Genomic DNA, 12880 nt, shown 5'->3' with positions numbered 1-12880 from the left:
ACACCGAAATTTACAGTTGATTTGTCAGAGGACAAACCACTCACAGAGACAAACTGATATCTTTCCGACAGATAAGATCTAAACCAGGCCAGAACTTGTCCGTGTAGACCAATTTGGGGTTCCAATCTCTCCAAAAGAATGTGGTGATCGATGGTATCAAAAGCGGCTCTAAGGACAGATGCAGAGCCTCGATCTGATGCCATTAAAAGGTAATTTACCACCTTCACAAGTGCAGTCTCGGTGCTATGATGGGGTCTAAAACCAGACTGAAGCATTCCGTATACATTGTTTGTCTTCAGGAAGGAAATGAGTTGCTGCACAACAGCCTTTTCTAAAAATGTTGAGAGGAATGGAAGATAGTTTTAAACATATTTTCTGGGTCAGGGTTTGGCTTTTTCAAGAGAGGCTTTATTACTGCCACTTTTAGTGAGTTTGGTACACATCCGGTGGATAGAGAGCCGTTTATTATGTTCAACATAGGAGGGCCAAGCACAATAAGCAGCTCTTTCAGTAGTTATAGTTGGAATAGGGTCCAGTATGCAGCTTGAAGGTTTAGAGGCCATGATTATTTTCATCATTGTGTCAAGAGATATAGTACTAAAACACTTGAGTGTCTCTCTTGATCCTAGGTCCTGGCAGACTCAGGACAACTAAGCTTTGAAGGAATACGCAGATTTAAAGAGGAGTCTGTAATTTGATTTCTAATAATCATGATCTTTTCATTAATTTATTACTGCTGAAGTGAAAGCCACTCACTTGGGGAATGTTGCTTTTTAGTTAGCTTTGCGACAGTATCAAAAATACATTTTGGATTGTTCTTATTTTCCTCAATTAAGTAGGAAAAATAGGATGATCGAGCAGCAGTAAGGGCTCTTCGATACTGCACGGTACTGTCTTTCCAAGCTAGTCGGAAGACTTGCAGTTTGGTGTGGCGCCATTTCCGTTTGCTTGCTTCAGAGCTCGGGTATTTTCTGTATACCAGGGAACTAGTTTCTTATGACAAATGTTTTTAGTTTTTAGGGGTGCATCTGCATCTAGGGTATTGCGCAAGGTGAAATTGAGTTCCTCAGTTAGGTTGTTAACTGATTTTTGTCCTCTGACATCCTTGGGTAGGCAGAGGGAGTCTGGAAGGGCATCAATGAGTCTTTGTGTTGTCTGTGAATTTATAGCACAACTTTTGATGCTCCTTGGTTGGGGTCTGAGCAGATTATTTGTTGCAATTGTAAACGTAATAAGATGGTGGTCCGATAGTCCAGGATTATGAGGAAAACATTAAGATCCACAGCATTTATTCCATGGGACAAAACTAGGTCCAGAGTATGACTGTGACAGTGAGTAGGTCCAGAGACATGTTGGACAAAACCCACTGAGTCGATGATTGCTCCAAGGCCTTTTGGAGTGGGTCTGTGGACTTTTCCATGTGAATATTAAAGTCACCAAAATTGTGAATGTTATCTGCTATGACTACAAGGTCCAATAGGAATGCAGGAAAGTCAATGAGGAATGCTCTATATGGCCCAGGAGGCCTGAAAACAGTAGCTATAAAAAGTGATTGAGTAGGCTGCATACATTTCATGACTAGAAGCTCAAAAGACGAAAACATAATTTTTCTTTTTTGTAAATTGAAATTTGTATTCGTAAATGTTAGCAACACCACCACCTTTGCGGGATGCACGGGGGGATATAGTCACTAGTGTAACCAGGAGGTGAGGCCTCATTTAACACAGTAAATTCATCAGGCTTAAGCCATGTTTCAGTCAGGCCAATCACATCAAGATTATGATCAGTGATTAGTTAATTGACTATAATTGCCTTTGAAGTAAGGGATCTAACATTAACTAGCCCTATTTTGAGATGTGAGGTATCACGATCTCTTTCAATAATGGCAGGAATGGAGGAGGTCTTTATCCTAGTGTGATTGCTAAGGCGAACACTGCCATGTTTAGTTTTGCCCAACCTAAGTCGAGGCACAGACACGGTCTCAATTGGGATAGCTGAGCTGACTACACTGACTGTGCTAGTGGCAGACTATACTAAGCTAGCAGGCTGGCTAACAGCCTGCTGCCTGGCCTGCACCCTATTTCATTGTGGAGATTATTGTATATTAAGAAATGTTGTGACCAAACTAAACAAATGTAAAAAGAAGCGATATTATCAGCACAAAATTGATGAAGTTAAGAATGATGGGAAAAATCGGTGGAGAACTCTGAATGACATAATGGGTAGGAAATCAAACATGTCTCCCTCTTTTGTTGAAACAGAAGGTCTATTTATTATGAAACCACGTGACATTGCTAATTACTTTAATAACTACTTTGCAGACCAGGTAGACACATTGAGAAATGCCATGAGTCCAACTGATGGCTCACTGTCATATACCCTTATAAAAGATTGCATCATGAAGGAGAGGCAATGCATGTTTAATTTTCACCAAGTAGAAAAATAAGAGGTTGAAACGATGCTGTTGTCCCTGATGACAAATCACAGAGTACAGATAATCTTGATGGCAAATTGCTTAAAATTACAGCCAACCATATATCCACCCCAATTTGTCCTATTTGTAACAAATGCATGATGTGTGGGGTGTGCCCAGATATTTGAAAATAGTCAAAGGTCATTCCTCTACCTAAAGAGAAAAAATATCTGCCTTTAGTGGTCCTAACAGCCACTCTATAAGCTTGCTGCCTGTGTTGAGTAAATTAATGAACAAAATTGTATTTGTGCAAATCAAGGATCATTTTTTATTTAACGGTCTGATAAAGGGTTACCAGCATGCATACAGAGAAGGTCATTCTAAATGTACAGCCTTAGCACAAATAGATGATTAGGATATGGATGACAGGAAGTTTGTGGGTGCAGTGTTGTTAGACTTCAGTGCTTCTTTCGATTCAATTGATCATGATGTTCTATCCTGGGTTGAAAGCTACCTATCCAGGAGAAGGAAAATCGTTTTTTCAATGGACGTTTCTAAGACAGTATACATCTAAGCTGTGGGATTCTGCAAGAAAGTTGCTCAGGCCCCCTCCTCTGCTCAATTTTTACTAAGGATTTTACCATCCGCAATTTAAAAAGCAAGTGTGGTTATGTATGCTGATGACTCTACAATGTATAGTGCTGCATAAGCACATAATGAGTTAACTGAACAATTAATCAAGAACTGTGTCTGAGTGGTTTGCTAAGAATAAATTGATGAACATTTCCAAGACCTAAAGTATTCTTAGCCAGGTGATTCAATCTTTGGTCCTGTCACAGCTAGATTACGATCCAGTCATATGGTCATTTTTAAAAAATTCCAACTAGCTCTTCACTGCTCTGCTATACAAATAATAACTGAACGCACCATAACCTCTCATGGTTTTCTGTTGAAAGTAAATTACTCTCCAGTCTTTAGATTTTTCAAAAATATGCAATCCTGTTCAAGAAACCCCATTTCTTCTCAAACCAATTAGTGTATACCGGCACTAGACATAATACCAAACCAGGCAGGTGAGTTTGGGGCATCTGATAGTACAAATCCCCTTAAATAAACAGATATATACAGAGCCATCAATGAATGGAACTCCCTACCAACTCATATTTCCCAAGCGAGAAATAAATTCACATTCAAGAAAGCATTAAAAGTATATCTACGAAGATTGATCATATGACTTGACAGATTCTGTCCGAAGGCGGCTCCTCTCCCTGTTCGGGCGGCACTCGGCGGTCGGCGTCGCCGTTCTACTAGCCATCACCAATCCCTTTTTCCTTTTCTGTTTGTTTTGTCTTTGGTTCTTTTTCACACCTGGTTTCATTTGCGTTAATTTCTGTGTGTATAATTGTAACCTGCTGCCTGCCTAAATTTGTGCGGGATTAGTTTTTTATTAGCTTTTATTGTGATGTGCTCAGTTGGATTTACCGTTATTTGTTTTCATGGTTACGTAAAGTGTATGAGTGTCGGAACTTTGTTTGTTCCTCCGTGCGTTTGCATGGGTTCTCTGTTAACGAGGGCGTTGTCCTCTTCGGTTGTGCCATTCCTGTGTTGGTGGACGGTCTTATTAAAACACTCTTCTCAGACATCCCTGCTCTCCTGCGCCTGACTCCTACCACCTACCACCTAGACGCACCTTATCACAGATTCTGATCCCTGAAAATAGCTATTGACTGTTAAATGTTACCTTTCAGGTAATTTAAATATCTTTAATGTCTACTTGTTCATCTTTTTTTAAATGTATGGAAATTGTAAAGTATTTTTGTCTGTAATGTAGTTTTCATTATGTGTCGGACCCAGGAAAACCAGTGATCCAAATAAAATTGAATAAAATCTAAAAATCTAAACACGCGAACACACACACACGCGCATGCGTGCACGTGCACACACACACACACACACACACACACACACACACACACACACACACACACACGCACACACACACGTGCACACACACACACACACACACACACACACACACACACACACACACACACACACACACACACACACACACACACACACACACACACACACACACACACACACACACACACACACACACACACACACACGGTTGCTACTGTGGCACAACATAGAACAGCATATTTCTGGAAATCACATTAAGATGTTCTGGATAGGGTGATAATAAACTGTAACATGGGGGGATGGAGACTGCAGGTGGCATTGCAGGTCCTCTGCTTGTTCCTCTGGTTAGAACAATCAATACAACAACAATGTAGATTTAGATTCATAATCAATAGAATGAATGTTGTGTTGCCTGTGAAGCAGAAGTAAATCAACTCTAACACAGTGAACAGGACAGAGAGGCCTTGGAGATCAATTGTGTATGTGTATGTGGGGGCCTAGGTGTGTATGTGTGCGTGTGCGTGTGTACGTGCGCGCGCGCGCGCGCGCGTGTGTGTGTGTGTGTGTGTGTGGTTAGGGTATTAGCCCATGGAGACTCCAGGTCAGTGGGAACATTCCTTTCTCAGCCCTTTTTCTGCTGAACACACAAGCCTTTCCCTGGAATAGAGCTGCCTAACACACACACACACACACACACACACACACACACACACACACACACACACACACACACACACACACACACACACACACACACACACACACACACACACACAGGTAAATGTGTTAATGATCAGGAACAGCTGAGCATATTGAACAGTTTAGTGCTGACCATCTGCCCATCAGCATCCTGGGAAATTAACTAAACAAACTCAGCTAATCAGATATTTCGAGAGAAAGAGAGTGAGATAGAGGGGGAGAGAGCAGCGAGAGAGGGAGAGAAAGATTATGCCCTTACTCTACTCTCTTTCTCTCTTTTCACTCTCTACTTTCTATCATTTCATTCTTTAAAAAAAGAAAGTGATGGATAGTGAGAGAGGTAAAGAAAGGTCTGATTCCCCTCCACCTGCTCTCTCTATGTCCTCTCAGGCAGATCAGTTGTGATTGAGGAGAGAGTGGGAGTTTGTTTATCTGACTTTTTCAAAGTAAACAGTGGCAGTGAAAACTTTATGAGAGAATATTTACCAGAGCCACAGAAACCCATTGACATTCTGATCAGAGAGAGAACATTGCTGCTTATCACCGTTGCTCTCACTCTGTCTGTTCTTAATAAAAACCTGGAGATGCAAGAACCCATTTATTACGTTCTTTTACGTTCCATCACTCTTATCAGATCAGTGGAGGGCTGTTTGTTGTTTGATTTCTCTGTCTGTTCTGTTTTTAAATGTCAACACTCTCCTTTCTATTTTATTTATCTTGCTACTTTCTTAATGTTTTTTTTTCTCTCTCTCTCTCTCTCTCTCTCTCTCTCTCTGTGCTTTCTCCCCCCTCTCTCTCTCTTCCTCTTCTCTCTCCCTCTTCAATCAGTGATGCCGTAGATAGCAGGCCAGAATTCTAATTACCCAATCAATGCTTATTCAGATCTTCATCTGAGTTTCAACCTTCATCTGACCCTCATACAACATCACACGTAGAACATTCAACCTAGAGCAGACCTCTAAAACAATCACACATTTGTTAACCAGAGATGTCATGCCGTGTGTGTGTGTATGTGTGTGTGTGTGTGTGTGTGTGTGTGTGAGTGTGCTTGCGTCTGTGACCCCTCGTTAGTGCAGTCTGATTGAACTGATTAACACCATGTGAGTTTTCACACATTACAAGCAGACACATCAGCATACAGCCAGTAGGCGCACCTCCTTCACAGACCTTGGAGCACCGCTTCATATGATTAAATATACCACACATTCATAGATTAAATCCACTCAAATTATAGCTAATCAACTAAACTAATACAGATACAGCTATGAAGGGAGTTATCCATTGTTCAAAGGGGGAAAATGTTTTTCAATTGAGGATGTGTGGAAATATGCAATTGTATTGCAGAGACATGTACAGCACATGAACACAGAGTCAGTCATACAGTACAGTACCACTCACTATAGTAACTCCACTATTAACAATGTTACTCACTCTGTGTGAGTTGTAACAGAGGCATCAGTTAAGTGAGCCCCATCACATCACTGCAGAGCCAGATTGGTATTCTGCTGCGCTGGTGTCCTCTACAAAGCTGTGCCCTATAAAAAGTTGTGTCCTGCTGTATCTAAAACTTCAGGTCTCCAATAAAGTGATGTAACATGATGATGGGTCTCCAGAAATAGAGGCGAGACAACAGGGTCAGAGACACGATAGTGCTGGCCCAAGGAAAGGAGGGGGAGGGGAGGGTGAGGAGAGGGTGAGGATAGAAGCGATGGAGGAGAGAGGAAGGAAAGAGGGACTAGGTAGTAGAGGTGGAGGAGCAACAAGTTCTCACAGTCTTAATGTTTCATTATTTCAATATTTTCTGAAATTCGCTGAGTGGGATGGTCCTCCCCTTCCTCCTCTGAGGAGCCTCCACTGATGGACACTACAGAAAAAGAGAGAGGAATAAGGATAGGGAGTAGAAAGAGAGGGCGATGACAGGTAAAGGGAGGACAGGCAGGAGCAGGGGAGGATGGAGGGAGCAGAGGATAGGGAGAAGAGCAAAGGTAAGACAGAATGAGAGATCAAATCAAATTTTGTGTCACATGCACCGAATGCAACAGGTGCAGACCTTACCGTGAAATTCTTACTTACAAGCCCTTAAACAACAATGCAGTTCAAGCAATAAACACAATAAAATAACAATAATGAGGCTATATACAAGGGGTGCCGAGTTAATATGCGGGGGTACAGGTTAGTCGAGGTAATTTTTACATGTAGGTAGGGGTAAAGTGACAATGCATAGATAAGAAACAGCAGCATAAAAACAAAGGGGGGAGTCAGGGGTCAATGTATATAGTCCAGTAGGCCATTTGATTAATCGTTCAGTAGTCTAATGACTTAGGGATAGAAGCTGTTAAGGATTATTTTGGACCTAAACTTGGCTATAAACAGTAGCAGCAGTGTAAAAACAAAGGGGGGTCAATGTAAATAGTCCGGGTGTCCATTTGATTAATTGTTCAGCAGTCTTATGACTTGGGGGTAGAAGCTTTTAAGGAGCCTTTGGGACCTAGACTCGATGCTGCAGTATCACTTGCCGTGCGGTAGCAGAGAGAACAGTCAATGACTTGGGTGACTAGAGTCTTTGACATTTTTTGGGGCTACGGAGAGAGTGATCACACAGTCATCCGGAACAGCTGGTGCTCTCATGCATGGTTCAGCGTTGCTTGCCTTGAAGCAAGCATAAAAAGGCATTTAGCTCATCTGATAGGCTCGCGTCACCGGGAAGCTTGCGGCCGGCTTTCCCTTTGTACATCATAGCAGCATAGTTGTTGTAGTAGTAGTAGTAGTAGTAGTACTAATAGTAGTAGCAGTAGCAGCAGTAGTAGTAGTATAAGCAGTAGTTGAAGCAGCAGTAGTAGTAGTAGTAGCAACAGTAGCAGTAGCAGTAGTAGGAACAACAGCAGCAATTGTAGTAGTAGCGGTAGCAGTAGTTGTAGTAAAAGCTGAGGTAGTAGTAACAGCAGCAGTAGCCTTGAACAGCACAGAGAGAAACATACTTTTATTCTAATGAGAGTCTCAGCAATAACAGATGGAGACAACATAGCTGATATTTTTATGTTGGCCCGCTGTACAATAACACGACCGTCTGTGTGTGTGTGTGTGTGTGTATGTGTGTGTGTGTGTGTTCCGAGGCCGTGCTGTTCACTCGTGTTTTATGTGCCTGAAAACTTGTAATGATTAATGCTGATTACCTTAAAGCCAGCAATAACAACTAATTTACATAATATACCATTTACTACATGAGCTTAATAAATACATACACACAATTATTTACACCCCCCCTACAGACACGCACACATGCACGATGCACATGCATGATGCACGCGCACACACGCGCACACACACACACACACACACACACACACACACACACACACACACACACACACACACACACACACACACACACAACACACACACACAAAAAAACCTAAGACTGTAAAAGATGCCTTTATCTTCAGTGTGACTGTGTGTGCTTTTAGCGTTATACCCAAGAAGACTTGAGGCTGTAATCATTGCCAAAGGTGCTTCAACAAAGTACTGAATAAAGTGTCTGAAAAAGTATGTAAATGTCATATTTCTAACAACCTGTTTTTGCTTTTTCATTATCGGGTATTGTGTGTAAATCTATGGGGAGAAAAAAACAATGTAATCAATTTTAGAATAAGGCTGTAACGCAACAAAATGTAGAAAAAGTCAAAGGGTCTGAATACTTTCTGAATGTACAGTATGTGGCTTTGTTAATCGCTTCCTTTTAGGTGTTTGTAGAATATAACTGCTCTTTTCAGAATTTTGATAATTAGTGTGTATTGGCCTAATTCTGCTCTGCATGCATTGTTTGGTGTTTTACATTGTACACGGAGGATGCTTTTGCTGAATTCTGCATGCAGAGTTTCAATTTGGGGTTTGTCCCATTTTGTGAATTCTTGGTTGGTGAGAGGGCTCCAGACCTCACAACCATGAAGGGCACTGGGTTCTATAACTGATTCAAATATTTTCTAACAGATCCTATTTGGGATGTCCAATTTTATGTTCCTGTTGATGGCGCAGAAGGCCCTTGTCTCTCAGATCGTTCACAGCTTAGTTTTGATTTATTTAACCTTTATTTAACTAGGTAAGAACAAATGATTTTTTACAAAGACGGCCTTCCCCGGAAAACTCTCCCCTAATCCGGACGATTCTGTGCCAATTGTGTGCCGTCCTATGCGATACCAGATCACGGCCGGTTGTGATACAGCCCGGGATCGAACCAGGGTCTGTACTGACGACTCTAGCACTGAGATGCAATGCCATAGACTGCTGTGCCATTTGTTGATGTTACCTGTGGTGCTGATGTTTAGGCAGAGGTAGGAATAGTTTTTTGTGTGCTCTAGGGCAACAGTGTCTAGGTGGAATTATTTTTGTCTTACTGAGATTTACTGTCAGGGCCCAGGTCTGACAGAATCTGTGTAGGAGATCTGGGTGCTGCTGTAGGCCCTCCTTGGTTGGGGACAGAAGCACCAGATCATCAGCAGTAGACATTTGACTTCAGATACTAATAGGGTGAGGACGGGTGCTGCAGACTGTTCTAGTGCCCTCGCCAAAGCGCTGATATACAGTTGAAGTCGGAAGTTTACATAGCCAAATACATTTGAACTCAGTTTTTCACAATTCCTGACATTTAATCCTAGTAAAAATTCCCTGTCTTAAGTCAGTTAGGATCAAAATTCTAGATCACCTGTACTCCACACACAGAGACGCGTACAAAGCTCTCCCTCGCCCTCCATTTGGTAAATCCGAACACAACTCTATCCTCCTGATTCCTGCAAACATGAAAGCAGGAAGCACAAGTGACCCGGTCTATAAAAAAGTGGTCAGATGAAGCAAATGCTAAACTACAGGACTGTTTTGCTATCACAGACTGGAACATGTTCTGGAATTCTTCTGATGGCATTGAGGAGTACACCACATCAGTCACTGACTTTATCAATAAGTGCATCGAGACTGTCTTCCCAACAGTGACTGTACGTACAGTATATCACAAAAGTGAGTACACCCCTCACATTTTTGTAAATATTTGAGTATATCTTTTCATGTGACAACACTGAAGAAATGACACTTTGCTACAATGTAAAGTAGTGAGTGTACAGCTTGTATAACAGTGTAAATTTGCTGTCCCCTCAAAATAACTCAACACACAGCCATTCATGTCTAAACCACTGGCAACAAAAGTGAGTACACCCGTAAGTGAAAATGTCCAAATTGCCCCCAAAGTGTCAATATTTTGTGTGGCCACCATCATTTTTCAGCACTGCCTTAACCCTCTTGGGCATGGAGTTCACCAGAGCTTCACAGGTTGCCGCTGGAGTCCTCTTCCACTCCTCCATGACGACATCACGGAGCTGGTGGATGTTAGAGACCTTGCACTCCTCTACCTTCTGTTTGAGGATGCCCCACAGATGCTCAATAGGGTTTAGGTCTGGAGACATGCTTGGCCAGTCCATCACCTTTACACTCAGCTTCTTTAGCAAGGCAGTGGTCGTCTTGGAGGTGTGTTTGGGGTCGTTATCATGTTGGAATACTGCCCTGCGGCCCAGTCTCAGAAGGGAGGGGATCATGCTCTGCTTCAGTATGTCACAGTACAGGTTGGCATTCATGGTTCCCTCAATGATCTGTAGCTCCCCAGTGCCGGCAGCACTCATGCAGCCCAAGACCATGACACTCCCACCACCATGCTTGACTGTAGGCAAGACACACTTGTCTTTGTACTCCTCACCTGGTTGCCGCCACACACGCTTGACACCATCTGAACCAAATAAGTTTATCTTGGTCTCATCAGACCACATCACATGGTTCCAGTAATCCATGTCCTTAGTCTGCTTGTCTTCAGCAAACTGTTTGCGGGTTTTCTTGTGCATTATCTTTAGAAAAGGCTTCCTTCTGGGACAACAGCCATGCAGACCAATTTGATGCAGTGTACGGCGTATGGTCTGAGCACTGACAGGCTGACCCCCCACCTCTTCAACTTCTGCAGCAATGCTGGCAGCACTCATACGTCTATTTCCCAAAGACAACCTCTGGATATGACGCTGAGCACATGCACTCAACTTTTTTGGTCGACCATGGCGAGGCCTGTTCTGAGTGGAACCTGTCCAGTTAAACCGCTGTATGGTCTTGGCCACCGTGTTGCAGCTCAGTTTCAGGGTCTTGGCAATCTTCTTATAGCCCAGGCTATCTTTATGTAGAGCAACAATATATTTTTTTCAGATCCTCAGAGAGTTCTTTGCCATGAGGTGACATGTTGAACTTCCAGTGACTAGTCAGAATGAGGGAGTGTGAGAGCGATGACACCAAATTTAACACACCTGCTCCCCATTCACACCTGAGACCTTGTAACACTAATAAGTCACATCACCCCGGGGAGGGAAAATGGCTAATTGGGCCCAATTTGGACATTTTCACTTAGGGGTGTACTCACTTTTGTTGCCAGCGGTTTAGACATTAATCACTACTTTACATTGCAGCAGAGTGTCATTTCTTCAGTGTTGTCACATGAAAAGACACACTCAAATATTTACAAAAATGTGAGAGGTGTACTCAAGTTTGTGATATACTGTACATACCCCAACCAGAAGCCATGGATTACAGGCAACATTCGCACTGAGCTAAAGGGTAGAGCTGCTTCTTTCAAGGTGCGGGATTCTAACCCGGAAGCTTACAAGAAATCCTGCTATGCCCTCCGACGAACCATCAAACAGGCAAAGTGTCAATACAGGAATAAGATTGAATCATACTACACTGGCTCCGACGCTCGTCTTATGTGGCAGGGCTTGCAAACTATTACAGACTACAAAGGGAAGCACAGCTGCGAGCTGCCCAGTGACACAAGCCTACCAGACGAGCTAAATCACTTCTATGCTCGCTTGGAGGTAAGCAACACTGATGCATGCATGAGAGCATGGTTGGTCAAGGCTGGTCATGGCTCACATCAACACCATTATCCCAGAAACCTTAGACCCACTCCAATTTGCATACCGCCCAAACAGATCCACAGATGATGCAATCTCTATTGCACTCCACACTGCCCTTTCCCACCTGGACAAAAGGAACACTTATGTGAGAATGCTATTTATTGACTACAGCTCAGCGTTCAACACCATAGTACCCTCAAAGCTTATCACTAAGCTAAGGATCCTGTGACTAAACACCTCCCTCTTTTTCAACTGGATCCTGGACTTCCTAATGGTCCACCCCCAGGTGGTGAGGGTAGGTAGCAACACATCTGCCATGCTGATCCTCAACACTGGAGCTCCCCGGGGGTACGTGCTCAGTCCCCTCCTGTACTCCCTGTTCACCCACGACTGCATGGCCAGGCACGACTCCAACACCATCGTTAAGTTTGCAGATGATCCAACAGTGGTAGGCCTGATCACCGACAACAACAAGACAGCCTATAGGGAGGAGGTCAGAGACCTGGTCGGGTGGTGCCAGAATAACCACCTATCCCATAACGTAACCAAGACTAAGGAGATGATTGTGGACAACAGGAAAAGGAGGATCGAGCATGTCCCCATTCTCATCGACGGGGCTGTAGTGGAGCAGGTTGAGAGGTTCAAGTTCCTTGGTGTCCACATCAACAACAAACTAGAATGGTCCAAACACACCAAGACAGTCGTGAAGAGGGCACGACAAAGCCTATTCCCCCTCAGGAATCTAAAAAGATTTGGCATGGGTCCTGAGATCCTCAAGCTGAGCTGCAACATCGAGAGAATTGCTCGGCCTCTGACCGCAAGGCACTACAGAGGGTAGTGCGTACGGCCCAGTACATCACTGGGGCTAAGCTGCCTGCCATCCAGGACCTCTACACCAGGCGGTGTCAGA

Source organism: Oncorhynchus tshawytscha, linkage group LG20 (assembly GCF_018296145.1).
Source record: "Oncorhynchus tshawytscha isolate Ot180627B linkage group LG20, Otsh_v2.0, whole genome shotgun sequence".
NCBI classification, from domain to species: domain Eukaryota; kingdom Metazoa; phylum Chordata; class Actinopteri; order Salmoniformes; family Salmonidae; genus Oncorhynchus; species Oncorhynchus tshawytscha.
This window is presented reverse-complemented; position numbering follows the sequence as displayed.